The sequence below is a fragment of the Schistocerca serialis genome, chromosome 2 (assembly GCF_023864345.2).
Source record: "Schistocerca serialis cubense isolate TAMUIC-IGC-003099 chromosome 2, iqSchSeri2.2, whole genome shotgun sequence".
NCBI lineage: Eukaryota > Metazoa > Arthropoda > Insecta > Orthoptera > Acrididae > Schistocerca > Schistocerca serialis.
Window position 1 is genome coordinate 391,404,089 of NC_064639.1, and position 15,748 is coordinate 391,419,836.

A 15,748-nucleotide genomic window follows, 5' to 3' on the forward strand; every position below is an offset into this window, starting at 1 on the left:
GATAGAGCTGTGACGGTACTTTTTCTCATATATCTCATCCATTACTTGGCAATATTTGGAAATTTTTCAAGATCATTCCATAAAGCACGTTTCTGCATTATCATAAAGCCTAGTTTCTCTTCCAAGTTCCCTGCCTTTACGTAATCCAAAAGTGTGTATTTTACCAGTTGAAACATTGTGAATGTCCTTAAGAACCTCATTTCTTTATTTCTATGGCTTTCACTGCGTGCCTCATATTTTCGTCAGCCCAACATTTTTTTCCCTTTTCAGTCAGGTCCTGAAGAGAAATAAATGTGAAATCTATTATGGGGCCCATGTGTTGGTTGGTCGAAACTAGGGACCCAGAAGCATCCGAAATTAGGCAACTCACAAGTGTCATTAAACTAAATAAATAAGACTAAAATAAATAATGCCAATAAATAAGACTAAATATCAAACTACTTATGATGCAACTGTGATGCTTACATCGTGTTTTTTTTTTCTTTTTTTTAAAAAAAAAAAAAATTCTTTATTCAACATTAATGTTTATACAAAGGAACCCACTACCTTAGTGATTAGTGGGTCATAACTGATCTACATATATTAGGTGTTCAGCAGCTATTTATTCTTATTATTATTATATTATGCTATGTTAATTATTGTGAGCTACAGACAGAATACTAGAGGATAATAGGCAGACTACAGCTAAATTCTACATACTAATTATTAATATCTTCCTACTAGTTAATTCCTAACTGCCTGCAGCGTTACAGGTGTGTCAGCATAGATATAAACCTACTGCTTTAGGCCCTGCTCATCGAGCTAATCCCGATGAGCGTGCCCCTGACACTGGGCTGGCCAAGACTGTTTGTCGCTGCAGGTTCCTAGCTTAATATCTATATCTAGAGCTACAACTACTACTAAACCTACGTCAATTCCGGCGCTTTGGTCTTCATTGGTGTACCCTGATCCCCCTAGTCCTGCACGTGGCGGATTGCAACTAAGAAGTCGACCAGTCCACGTACAGGCGGTATAGGATGAGGGTAATTGGTCACATTCGGTAAGTGTCTCTAATCGTAAACGACCCTTATGTCTCTCGTAATGGGACACATTTGGTATATGCCTTAATCATGAAAGTCAGTCAGGTATGCCGTCAATACCTTTCGTGACACCTCGTCTGCCAATTTGTTTAAAGTGTCGAAAGTTTCTTCGTGTCTTAATAGGTCATATGTGTTATTGTGTGGAAGTTGTTGTCTTAGTGTCATTGCTACATCATCGAAATGGGGGCACTCGTAAACCACATGGTCGGGAGTGAGTGCCCTCCGAAGCTCCACAGTCACACTCGGGTGTAGCCTTTTTCCCAAACCGACACAAGTATGTCGGGTAGGGCCCATGACCAGTGAGAAAGTGTATTAGACCCCGCGTTGGCTCAAAGTACTTCATCCCTAGCCTTTCTTTTACATCTGGCAAGAACCCAAATGTTCTTCTGCCAGTTTCTTCTGTTTCCCAAGACCGTTGCCATAGGTCCTCGCCCCTCCTGCGTATTTCTCTCCTATCTATTACCAGTATTCCCATGATGTTCTCTGTTTTCGCGTTGTTACCCTTCTTGACCCAGTACCAAGCTGCTTGTTCTCGAATTTTGATGTCTAAAGGACAGAGCCCCATTATTACTAAGAGTGCACTTCCTGGAGAAGTTCTATACGCCCCTATGGATCTTAGAAGCATGTTTCTTTGTACTCTTCTCACTGCCATGGCAGGCACCACCCTTGTGAGCCTATGTGCCCAGACTCCCGATCCGTAACCCACTACTGATGTTAATATGCTATTATGATACAACTTGATTAGATGTGGTGGAAGATGAAATCGTTTATGACCTATTGAGGTAAGATTGTTTAATAATTGCAATGCTTTTTGGGATACGGACTCAATGTGCTTTCCAAAGTTCCACCTTTCATCGATGATGACGCACAGGTAGCGAGTCTCTTGTCGTCTTATTACTGGTGAGCCTCCGATTCTAACTGTAGGGTTCCTCGCCAGCTGTCCCTTCAGTAATAAATACGTCGATTTGGTCGGTGAGATCGTCATCTTAGTATTTGTGCACCACAGTTGTAATTTGGTCATCGCTCTGTCTATTTTTGGTTCTTTGTCCTCGCGGCTTCGGCCGCCGACCAGCAAGAGGAGGTCATCCGCGTAGGCTATCACCTCTAGCACTTCTTCACTCTGTTCCAAACTGCCTAAAAGCGGTTCCATATGGATGTCCCAGAACAGGGGACCTAATACGGAGCCCTGGGGGCATCCCTTTGTTATGGATTTTCCCACTCTGCCGCTAGGGGATGATAGCCAGACCTCCTGCCCTTCACAATAGCTCCTCAGGCAACCATATAGCGACCCTGGACACTCCTTCTCCCGCAAGCAGAAGAAGAGCGAAGGCCACCACAGGTTGTCAAAGGCGCCACTGATGCCAACCATGATGCCAACAACGTACTTGTATGGGGTAGAGTCGCAGACCTCAGCCGCTAGAGCGATCGCATCAGTTGCCGATCGCCCCGGCCTGAAGCCGAACTGCCTGCCACTCATCCCACACAGCACTCGGTGTGCGGTCAGTCTGTCAGCTAACAATTTTTCGAATAATTTCCCGAGGATGTTCAGTAGGCAAATTGGCCTATAAGACTTAACATCCGCTGGGTCCTTGTTAGGTCCCTTTTTGATTATAACAACGTTTGCCTCTTTCCAGATTTTCGGGAATTTTTCCTGTCTTAGGCATTCATTATATAACTGGGTTAGTGGTGCCACCAGTTGAGGTGCCAGGAACTGCACCACCTCCGCCACAATGCCGTCTGGGCCGGGGGCTTTACCTGTTTTCAATGCTTTAATGTGGCCAGCCACTTCCTCTTCAGAGAAGGGGTAGACTGCCCTGTTGTTAGCAACTCTATCCAGATCTTGATTTCGTAACTGGGACTGTCCCTCCGTGTCGCTGGCCTCATCGTCGTCAGGCAGCAGGGACCGGAGAAGAACTCTGGCAGTCTCCTGCCAGGACTCTGTCATCCCATCCCCGCACCTGACTGTTGATAACATCATTGGGGACCGGATCTTTTCCCTCACTAGTTTGTAGGGTATTCCCCATGGATCCAGGGCCAGCTGGTCCAGCACAAATCTTTCCCAACTACGTAGTCTGACTTCCTTTAGTTCTTTTTGGAATCTATCTTTAGCCTCCCGGTATAGTTGTAACCATCGTTGTTTTTCCCACCAGACGACACTGCGCTGGTAGTGCCTCCTCAGCCTTCTGACAGACTGACGCATTTCCTGAAGTTCAGCTGACCATGGTGACGGGGAGGCCGCCATGGCTCTCCTCCTGGTTGGAACAGCTGCCTTGACCGCTCTGGTTACTGCACCTACCAGTTCTTCGGCCCGCTTGTCTATGTCCAGGTCCTGTTGTGCATCACCTTCTGGCAATGGAGGAACGTCGCACTCTCTCGCTAGTCTCTCCCAGTCAGCTCTCTTGAAATTCAGTTGCAACTCCCATCCTGCAGCCCAGTGACAACCTCCATTTCCTAAGCTGAACATTATAAGATTATGGTCGCTTGTTGTCGCGTTCTCCTTGACTTCCCAATTCTGAATGATGTTGGCAGAATTTGGCGTAACTAGCGTTACATCTATATTAGTGCCGCGCCCCCCTCCCGCTGCGTAAGTGGGGGGGTTGTCAGGTCTATTTGCAACCACAAGTTGTAGAGCCATAATCATTTCCTCTACTTTTTCACCATTTTCATCTCTTGTGCCACTGTACCACAGGGGGGATTTTGCATTTATATCTGCTGTTATGACCAGTTTGCGACATCTGGTCAGGTGATCCAGATGTTGTTCAATGTTGTCCCCGTATTGGAAGTACATGTTTATAAAGGTTATAATTCCCATGGGGGCCTGTACCTCCACGACGTTGCAGTGAGTGGTAGAAAACTGTGCAAGTGTTGTTACTCTTAGAGACTGGTTGGTTATGACAATTGCCGCTTTGGGGGCTTCCCCACTGCTAGCTATCTGCCATGTAGCGGCTGCAAATGAGAGTTTTCCAGCCTGAGAGTTTACATCGTGTTTACAGAATATTACATTCAAACGTAGAACGATGAAAAAAAAAAGAAAAAACAAACAGTTAAGAGCAGGTTAGCAGGATACGAAAATGGCGGAAGCACCAGGAATTCAGCAGCACTGTCCAGGGAGCAAATAGCCACCAATCCCTAATTGCCGGTGGGTTTCTGCCACCAGGCGATATCGATTCTTACTTACATCTTTGATCGTTGTCTCTGTGCCTTGTTCTCTTTGCGTCGCTGAGGCAGGCTATTTATGGTGGCGCGCTTGCGCAAGTCGAGGAGAGTGGGTCCGCGCATGAGCCGAGTCAGTCTGTGACGTGATGTGCTTTCGATGTTGTCGTTGTGGAGATGTGGCGACACCATGTCACGTGGCACGGCTGTATGCCGTGAGGACCAGCTGAGTTGGAGCAACGAAGAAGCATGGGCCGCTGCCGGAAAGTATTAAACTTGTATTGACACGGCCGGCCAGTGGCGACAAGGATTTGCTAGCACCTTGAGAGCTATGTGGATGGATGGTGTGTGAATTTCACATGTAGAAGAAAAAAATTAATCGCCAAGCTTTCGTGGTGGGTTCCTCCTTCTACATATATAGTGAATATTATTGTGTACTTAAACACTGTTGATTGTTGCAGTTGCTCGTGCTAGTGGCCAGCAAAACATTCACTGCAGTGGTGGCGAGGCGACTGATGTTGTGGAACGGCCATGAAATTATGTTACTACAGTGTCTAGGAATAGCGCCTCACATTTGTAAGTTTGGATTTGGTGCTTAGTCGCACGCTGAAGGTAGCTGGTTCACTTGAACGTCATTTCTTAATTTAGTTATAGATTTAGAATTTTCTGGTTTTACGAATTAGTGGTACTTAATGTTTGTTAATTTCTTGTGTGTATGGAAGGCAAGTGGGCATGATAAATATAGGTGACATTGTGTTTTATGGTCAGATAGAGGCCGTGTGTATTTTGGTCTGTGGCCACAGTGGCCGTGCTCATTGCATTAGGGACCTATTGAAGTGACATTAGTTTTCTATTGCAATTTCAAATACCTATCTGGAGGTTGATCGTCACGTTAGATACTGCACGTTTGATTTATGTGGTGTCAGCCTTTCAGCAAAGACAGATTATCTTGTAAGGTGGACCTTAAGTCATTGGGTGTGGACTGACACATCTTTTCACGTAGTATATATATATATATATATATATATATATATATATATATATATATATATATATATATATATATATATATCAAAGGAAACTAAGCTCCTTACTTCTGTACATTAGCTAACTTGTAATATGTTTATATTAAGGTATTGCTTTTCTTATATACATATTTGTGTAACTTGTATACGCTACAGTGTGTTTGCCGCTAATGTTTTCCTGTTTACAGAAACGTGTATAGTGGTCGACGCGTGCAAACCCCGCCCCGCGAGCTTACAGTGTGACGGAAATCTCTCGATTTGAACTCAGGGCCGTGCGGACTATGTTAACTTTCGATTTCTCTATTCCATTCAACGAGAGTCTTGTTTTAGGCAGAAGATTTCCTACTGCCAAAAGCTGAATATAAGTTCACCCTTTGGATCGTGTTTGTGAAATCGTAATAGATTAACGTTTGCTCGCGTACATCACATGTTCATCAAATTGACGTTTTACCTTAAGCTTGCATAGTGTCTTCCGGACCTTGAGTGTAGTAAAATGCTAAGTGTAAACAGAATAATTAATAGTACCCTTCAGGTCAGATAGCGTCAATTAATTTTACCTTTTCAGTAAGTGTAAAACTGAGTGAGAAAGGCAATAGCCGACATTGTAAACATTTGGTTATCTATTTCATCGATTATTTTGGTTGTTGTTACCCGCACGTAAAGGGGCCGTTGTCACAAGTGTGACGGTTAATATTGTAAATACTAATTGTGGATAGGGCCTTGATATGCAAGTGTTGTTAATTGATTATTACTGCTGATGAATTCATGTGTATGTGTAATGAATAAAGAAGTGTTGCAACTACAAACCCGAATTAGGCCATTGTCTGAAAATTGTGCACCTTACCCTACTAGAACAGCTTTTCTTGCTTCTGTATTCATGGAAAGACATTAACGAAATCGCTCACCCATTGTTTTTTGCCAATCTAAACATCCGTTTTGCTTTATTACTTACACTAATGTATTACAGATGAAAGTATCCAATAATATCGTGTACGGCCCCTTGATTTCCATCTTGATATCGCCACTCTCTCATTCCCTTAACCACAATCTGTTCACGACAAAGATTTACCGTTTCAAAGCGGTGTTGACATTCTCGAATCTCATCAGTCATCTAATCTTCATTATTCAAGGAGTAGAGATTGGCTGAAAATCTAGTGTCATTCACTTAAAGGGAAGAGTATTTGGCGTAGAAGAGGGAGAAGCAGAAGAAGTGGTGAGGCAAATATTGCAGAGAGGATGGGCGGATGGCGGAGGAGGAGTCGAGGGGAGGGGCGTTCGCCGTGACAGATGACGGGCCAGGCCTGGCGCGGTTATGAATGGACAGGAAATTACACGTTAAGACTGAGGGCGGGCTCCCGCAACGAAATAGCCGCCCGCCCTTCGGATAGCGGGGCGCAGGGACGGCTGGCGAAAGCGGAACATAAATAAGGGAGGATAAATGCGCAGGCGCATGAATAACAATAAGGACCGTGATCCGGATTAAGGCAGTGATAATAAAAAGCGCGCTGAGCTGACACCGTTATTTATGGCGGTCGCGGCGCGCGCGGAATGTATATAACGAGGGCGGCGCCGATCCATCAGCTCCGCCGAGACTAGCCGTACCAGAAGGGTGGGGCCGGTAGCTAGCTAGCGCAGGGGCGAGGCAGACGGTCAGTCCCCTGTCGCCACGGATTCACCATTATTTTAACGTACACTGAGGTGGCAAAAATCATGGGATACCTCCTAATATCATGTCGGACCTCCTTTCTCCCGGCGTAGTGCAGAAAACCAACACTCGCTTGTGATATGTCTGAAGCTTCTTTCACGTTTAAATATTTATCTCAGTTCAGAATTACATTCTGTGTCCTGTTTGCTAGAAAGTCTTCAGTGCAGTCACATGGCTGGTCTGACATTACGTACACTGGTATTTTGCTCACTATACGACAATGCGAAACTGTTTCGAATGCCTTCCGGATTTCAAGAAACACGGCATCAACCTTAGCGCCGTATCTACTACTTCCTGGGTTTCAGAGACGAAGAGGAAGATGATGAGTTTCACACGATCGTTACTTTGCTAACACAAGTTGATTTCTACAGAGGAGATTTTCGCTCACTGGAAATTTCATAACACACGAGACTAACATGTTCCAAAATTCTACATCAGACTGATGTCAGAGATATATGTATCTACACTCCTGGAAATTGAAATAAGAACACCGTGAATTCATTGTCCCAGGAAGGGGAAACTTTATTGACACATTCCTGGGGTCAGATACATCACATGATCACACTGACAGAACCACAGGCACATAGACACAGGCAACAGAGCATGCACAATGTCGGCACTAGTACAGTGTATATCCACCTTTCGCAGCAATGCAGGCTGCTATTCTCCCATGGAGACGATCGTAGAGATGCTGGATGTAGTCCTGTGGAACAGCTTGCCATGCCATTTCCACCTGGCGCCTCAGTTGGACCAGCGTTCGTACTGGACGTGCAGACCGCGTGAGACGACGCTTCATCCAGTCCCAAACATGCTCAATGGGGGACAGATCCGGAGATCTTGCTGGCCAGGGTAGTTGACTTACACCTTCTAGAGCACGTTGGGTGGCACGGGATACATGCGGACGTGCCTTGTGCTGTTGGAACAGCAAGTTCCCTTGCCGGTCTAGGAATGGTAGAACGATGGGTTCGATGACGGTTTGGATGTACCGTGCACTATTCAGTGTCCCCTCGACGATCACCAGTGGTGTACGGCCAGTGTAGGAGATCGCTCCCCACACCATGATGCCGTGTGTTGGCCCTGTGTGCCTCGGTCGTATGCAGTCCTGATTGTGGCGCTCACCTGCACGGCGCCAAACACGCATACGACCATCATTGGCACCAAGGCAGAAGCGACTCTCATCGCTGAAGACGACACGTCTCCATTCGTCCCTCCATTCACACCTGTCGCGACACCACTGGAGGCGGGCTGCACGATGTTGGGGCGTGAGCGGAAGACGGCCTAACGGTGTGCGGGACCGTAGCCCAGCTTCATGGAGACGGTTGCGAATGGTCCTCGCCGATACCCCAGGAGCAACAGTGTCCCTAATTTGCTGGGAAGTGGCAGTGCGGTCCCCTACGGCACTGCGTAGGATCCTACGGTCTTGGCGTGCATCCGTGCGTCGCTGCGGTCCGGTCCCAGGTCGACGGGCACGTGCACCTTCCGCCGACCACTGGCGACAACATCGATGTACTGTGGAGACCTCACGCCCCACGTATTGAGCAATTCGGCGGTACGTCCACCCGGCCACCCGCATGCCCACTATACGCCCTCGCTCAAAGTCCGTCAACTGCACATACGGTTCACGTCCACGCTGTCGCGGCATGCTACCAGTGTTAAAGACTGCGATGGAGCTCCGTATGCCACGGCAAACTGGCTGACACTGACGGCGGCGGTGCACAAATGCTGCGCAGCTAGCGCCATTCGACGGCCAACACCGCGGTTCCTGGTGTGTCCGCTGTGCCGTGCGTGTGATCATTGCTTGTACAGCCCTCTCGCAGTGTCCGGAGCAAGTATGGTGGGTCTGACACACCGGTGTCAATGTGTTCTTTTTTCCATTTCCAGGAGTGTAGTTTGTTTGTGTAATCGGCGATCCTTCTCGAAAACGGGAATGGCGTGCGCTTTTTTCTAACCGTTATGAACGCTTCTCTCCTCGAGCAAACTACACTACACTGATGCTAGAACAGGAGCAAGTTCTATTGCATTCCCTATGTAGAATCATACTGGTAACCCGTCAGGTCCAGTCGCCTTTGCTCTATTAGGCGATTACAGTTTATTTTCTATCCCGTACTAATTTATTACGATATAAGTCATTTTTTCGTTCATACAACGATTTAAAGGAGAAACAACAGTGCGATCCGCTTTAGTGAAACAATTTTGGAAAAAGATATTTTGTATTTCGATCTTGTGTCTGTCATTGTCCATTACGGTCACCGATTATCTACACAGAAGTTTTCGATCCCTTTACTGATTTAACATTTGAAGAAAACTTGGGATTTTCTGCCACGCTTCCCCTGACAGTCGTACCACTATACTGGACATCCTCTTCTGGCCACTGTCAAACGACAGTACCATTGAAGCGTCCACAATGTCGCCTGGGGATACTGCCAGAACATTTACATACACCGCCAGTAGCCTAACAGTTGCCAAGTAAATAACTTCCACTTTTACACTCTCACCAAGCCCGACTGAGAGTTTCCCTTTTAACAACCACGATTAAGAACACTGGTAACCATCCTGAAAGTTTTGTTGTTAATGATGGGCACATTGTTAAGTCGTTGGTAGTAATGAAAGATCATTTCGTAATACTGATTTGTGAATTATTTGTAGCCATGGACCAAAACACCTTTATTTGTCAAGATAAATCTATTTAATCAATATAATTACAATCTTATGGTTGGTGCTCCTATCTCTTTATTTATTACGCAGATGCAGTACCATTATAATTACGAAATATTAACACAGCATTCAGTCACTCCAACATTTCCCAGCACATAAAAGAAGGAAAGCTATAGTGACTCTAGATACAATGCAACCTTGAGGGAAGTGGAGAGTGAAGTTGGGGGAGGATCACTACTGCGACGTAGAAAGGAGGTATGACGTGTCGTGTGGCGATGACCTCACAGATAAGGGAGGCATGCTTGTGACGTCATGCGTGTTCATGTGATATGTAAGTAATGACTATCATGATTTTCATTACCACGTTCAAGTTCGAATTGTACCCAGAGTCACTTACAGCCTTTCTACTCATAAAACAGTCCAGAAATTATATAGCAAGGAAAATATATAATATGGGAATGAGCTAACTTATACCGTAGTTAAAGAGAAAACGATCCTAATCTTCAGTCTACTGTTATGTCATTGTTGAGAACGTCGTAATGTATCAGTTGGAGAAACAGTGGCTGGGCGTAACGGATAACATGTTGCGACCAATGAAGGTGATCACGAAGCTGTGGGGCTTCTCGTTCTAGATGTACTTAACGTGTCTTGCAGTAGGTTCGTCACTTACTGTCGGTTCTTGAAACTTTGTGTTTAGGATTTCGTGGAATAATTAGGGTCTATATTCTAAAGTTGCCAGTTCAAATCTTCCAGCATCTCTGTCACGGTCTCCTGTGAGTCAAAGAAACCTGTGATCATTTGAGCTTCACTTATTTGTGTATGTTCATTAAATTCTGTTAATTCTACCTGGTGTGGGCCTGTAACGAGAAATGGAAAGAAGATAGACACTTCCGGTCAGTCAAGTGTGGGGTATGTATCAACAGCAGCAGAAAATGGTGCAATCTGATAAACGAGAAGGTAGTGGAGAGAGTGAATTTCAACAATTCATTGACAGGATAATTTTCATCAGAATCGACAGCAAAGGAACGCCTACAACAGTAGCTCAGTTACACTTGTCGGCTTCGTAAGCAGAAGATGAAGAGACTGACAAAGAATGTAAGGATATTTGCTGAAGAGTCAAAGAAACTGGTACTCCTGCCTAATGTCGCGTAGGGCCCCCACGTGAACGCGGAAGGCCGCAACACGACATGGACTCGACTAATGCCTGAAGCAGTGCTGGAGGGAAGTTACACCATGAATCCTGTAGGGCTGTCCAAAAACCCTTAGGAGTACGAGAGTTTGAGATCTCTTCTGAGTAGCACGTTGCAAGGCATCCCAGATATACTCTATAATTTTCATGTCTGGAGAGTTTGATGGCCAGCGGAAGTGTTCAAACTCAGTAGAGTGATCTTGGAGGCACTCTGTAGCTATTGTGGACGTATGGGGTGTCGAATTGTCCTGCTGGAATTGCCCAAATCCTTCGGAATGCACAATGGACATGAATGGATGCAGTTGGTCAGACGGGATCCTTACGTACTTGGCACCTATCAGAGTCGTATCTAGACATATCAGAGGTACCATTTCTCTCCAACTGCACACCCCCCACACCGTTACAAAGCTTCAAAAAAATGGTTCAAGTGGCTCTGAGCACTATGGGACTCAACTGCTGTGGTCACAAGTCCCCTAGAACTGAGAACTACTTAAACCTAACTAACCTAAGGACATCACACACATCCACGTCCGAGGTAGGATTCGGACCTACGACCGTAGCGGTCGTGCGGTTCCAGACTGTAGCGCCTTTAACCGCTCGGCCACTCCGGCCGGCTAAAGAGCTTCCACCAGCTTTGACAGTCCCCCGCTGACATGCGGGGTCAATGGATTCATGAATTTGTCTTCACACCCGTACGCGTCCATCTACTCGAAACAATTGGAAACGAGACTCCTCCGACCAGGCAACATGTTTCCAGTCATTAACAGTCCAACGTCGGTAACAACATGCACAGGCGAGGCGTAAAGCTTTGTGTCGTACACAAGTAGGCCATCGGCTCCAGAAGCCCATAACAATGAAGTTTCGTTGAATGGTTCGCACGCTGACACTTATTGATTGTCCAGCATTGAAATCTGAAGCACTCTGTGGAAGGGTTGCACTTCTGTCACGTTGAACGATTCCCTTCAGTCATCGTTGGTCCCGTTCTTGCAGGATCTTTTTCCAGCCGCAGCGGTGTCGGAGATTTGATGATTTACCGGATTCCTCATATTCACGTTACACTTTTGGAATGGTCGTACGGGAAAATCCACACTTCATCACTACCTTGAATATGCTGTGACCCATCGCTGATGCGCTGACTATAACACAATATTCAAATTCACTTCAGCCTTGATAACCTGCCATTGTACCAGCTGTAATCGATCTAACAACTGCGCCAGACACTTCTTGTCCCTGTATAGACGTTGCCAACCGTACCACCGTATTCTGCCTGTTTACAAATATCTGTATTTGAATACGCATGCCTATACCAGTTTCTTTGGCGCTTCAGTGTGTGAGAATTTCAAAATGTAAAAGTAGATGATAATCTAATAATGAGCTGCAACGTAGTAGTAGGGTTAGGAATAGAGGAAAAAGCTACAGGGGACTATGGACTCGGTAGTAGGAATGGGAGTGGAGAAAGACCAAGTTCTGCAATAATTTTCAGCTATTAATTTTAATACACTGTTAAAAAGTTACACGAGAATGAGGTATGCTTGGAAACAGCCTGTTGCTAGATTACTTCATACCCTGACAGAGATTCAAATATCAAACGTTGGATTGTAAAACATACCCAGGAGAAGACATTTATTCATATCACTAGTTAGTAATGAAAAGTCAACGTGGAAAGATATGGTTTTACTGAACTTACTGCGTAATGAACAATAGACAGTTGACTTGGAAGAATGGACGTGACTAAAAAGGGCCATCACAGAAGTTGGACAGATTAATATAGGTACGAAAAAAAGTAACTCCGTAGCAATCCTAGGTGAAAAACGTATTCTGCATTTCGTCGACGAACGAGGAAACTACAAAAATGTAGGAGAAAATTCGGTAATGGAGCTACGTAAGTAACTCACGCATAAAATAATCAGGAAGTACAGGGAAACCAAATCGAAATGGCTTCGAAAAAATTGCAGAAAATGGAACACAAATAGACATCAGAAGTACTATTCAGCATATAGAAAAGTCAAACAACCTCCGATGAACGTAAAATCAAAAATGTGAGCAATGTAAGAGTTGATGGTTGGAGAGACAACATCACAGTTACAGGTAGCCGGCGTAAACCAGTTATGTTGGCCACTGCCACATCATGTATCAGCTTAGGTGTGAAGATGGTGCACTGAGCCACCGAAACTGGTAGGCACACAATCAATGACAACATGAGAACCGCTGTACATGTTTCATTTTCTTACACAAATATAATGAGAAATTGCTGAAATGAGATTAGCAATAAACTTACCATCAAAGTTGGTGACAACGAAGTAAATGAAGAGGAGTAATTATGCTACCTTAGAAGAGAAATATCGCACAACTGACGAAATTACCACTACACAACTGGAGCCTAGCAACAGGCCACAAATGTCTCCACACAGCGTGGTATGAAAATGTATTATGGACTGTGGGAAAACAAAAAAATGGCTCTGAGCACTATGGGACTTAAATTCTGAGGTCATTAGTCCCCTAGAACTTAGAACTACTTAAACCTAAGTAACCTAAGGACATCACACACATTCGTGCCCGAGACAGGATTCGAACCTGCGACCGTAGCGTTCGCGCAGTTCCACACTGTAGCTCCTAGAACCGCTCGGCCACATCGGCCGGCTGTGGGAAGCAGGGAAAGAAGAAAATCGAAGCACTTGAGATGTGGTGCTGCAGAAAGACATTGAAACTTAAGACTGATAACATAAGAAAGAGGAGGTCCTTCTCAAAAATGTCGAGTAAATGAACGTAAGGAGACCACTGACAAGAAGAAGGAGAAGAATGAGACGAAATGTGCTATAATATCTAAAAATAATTACTGTCTGCAATAGCATGAACTGTAGCTGAACTTGGAGCAAAGGGAGCAACCCAGAGCAGTAATCAGACCGCAGCCAGCTTCAGCTGGTGCTGGTCATTGAATTGCATGGTCAGCGGAAAAAACAGCCCCAGTTTTATCTAACAGCGCGCGCTGCCTCCGAGGCCAACCTCCAGGAAGTAGGGCAGTGTGATCTACTATTGGTTATGACAGCCAGTGATTGCCTCTGTTCCAGGTCATTTGGCGTGACATACAAATCCATACGGTAGCGTGAAGTCAGCATGTAGTTGCAGCATTTATCCCGACTTAATCAATTCACTGTCGTCGATTATCTGGGTAACGTATCTGTTCCCATTCTGCGTCCTTCACCACACCTATTTCACTGCATGGCGATGATCCTCGGACGTCTGCCCGTCTGCCCATGCCCTCGCAGCCAGCACTCAACTGCTGACCCTGCCGGCTGCCCTCCGCCGCTCCCTAGCCAGCGGTTCAGTTAGACGGTGGGCAGCACGGCAACCTACCGCAGTGGCTGTTGATGCTGCCAGCCGCACTCGTCACAGACAGACAGGTGCAGTGCGTCCTCGCTGCTGCGGACACAGCCCAACATACCGACTACGCTAGATCAAGTTGCTGCCTGCAGAGTAGAATTTGTCCGCGCTATCATGTCTGCTGTTGCAGTGCAAGAATTTTGCAAGAGTATACCAACGTGCACCAGAGATGAGGGTCATTTGAACGTCTCTCCATCCTTCTGCTGCACACCTGCATCCATCTTCGGCAGAAAACTGCCGTTTAGACCCACCTTTATGCAGTATGCTACAGGGCGCTGTAGAGCGTAAAACACGTAAGGATAAAAATCTTCCTGGCAGATTAAAACTGTGTGCCGGACCGAGACTCGAACTCGGGACCTTTGCCTTTCGCGGGCAAGTGCTCTACCAACTGAGCTACCCAAGCACGACTCACGCCCCGCCCTCACAGCTTTAATTCCGCCAGTACCTCGTCTCAGTATCCTTTCTTTCAGGAGTGCTAGTCCTGCAAGGTTCGCAGGAGAGCTTCTGTAAAGTTTGGAAGGTAGAAGACGAGGTACTGGCGGAATTAAAGCTGTGAGGACGGGGCGTCAGTCGTGCTTGGGTAGCTCAGTTGGTAGAGCACTTGCCCGCGGAAGGCAAAGGTCCCGAGTTCGAGTCTCGGTCCGGCACACAGTTTTAATCTGCCAAGAAGTTTCATATCAGCGCACACTCCGCTGTAGAGTGAAAATCTCATTCTAGACACGTAAGGTTAGACAGAGATTGGAACAAATGTAACAAATGATCCAGCACGTTGGGCACCAGTGCTACTCTGAGGTGTAGAGTCCGGCGAAAGAGAAGGACTCGTGATGGCCTTCATTAAACCAACATGGGGTGATGTTACATTTCTTTTTTCGTTTTTTTTTCCTTAGGTCATCATACTTCTGACTAGTCTGATGAGGCCCGTCACGAATTCCTGTCCTGTGACAACTTTTCCATCTCAGAGTAGCACTTGCAACCTACATCCTCAATTATTTGCTGGATGTATTCCAATGCCTGTCTTCCTCTAGTTCTTACCTTTGCAGCTCCTTCTAGTACCATGAAGTCATTTCCAGTCCTTCCTTCTTGTCAGTGACTTCCTTGTGTTCCTTTCCTCTCAGATTCTGCGGAGGACCTCCTCCTTCCTTACATCATCAGTCCAACTAATATTCAACATTCTAATGTAGCACCACATTTCAAATGCTTCGATACTGTTCTGTTCCATGTCTCACTACCACTCAATGCTGTGCTCCAAACGCACATTATCAGAAATTCCTTCTCGAATTAAGGCCTATGTTTGATACTGGTAGACTTCTCTTAGCTAGGAATGCCCTTTTTTCCGGTGCTAGTCTGCTTTTTATGTCCCCCTTGCTCCGTCTGTCATGTGCTATGTTGTTGCTTAGGTAACAGAATTCCTTTTCTCCGTAATTACCAATCTTAATGTGAAGTGTTTGGCTGTTCTCATTTTTGCTACTTCACATTTCTTTCTTGTTTCATCTATCTACTCTCAATCCATATAATGTAGTCATTAGACTATTCATTCTATTCAGAAGATCCGATAATTCGT

At 45.6% G+C, this 15,748-nt stretch overlaps 1 non-coding gene across 1 annotated transcript; it reads left to right on the forward strand.

Annotated features, from left to right (window-relative positions):
- Positions 1-14,760: 14,760 nt before the first annotated feature.
- Trnap-cgg (transfer RNA proline (anticodon CGG)) lies at positions 14,761-14,835 on the forward strand. Its single transcript has one exon. It is a non-coding gene; the product is annotated as a tRNA-Pro (tRNA).
- The last annotated feature ends 913 nt before the right edge of the window (positions 14,836-15,748 follow it).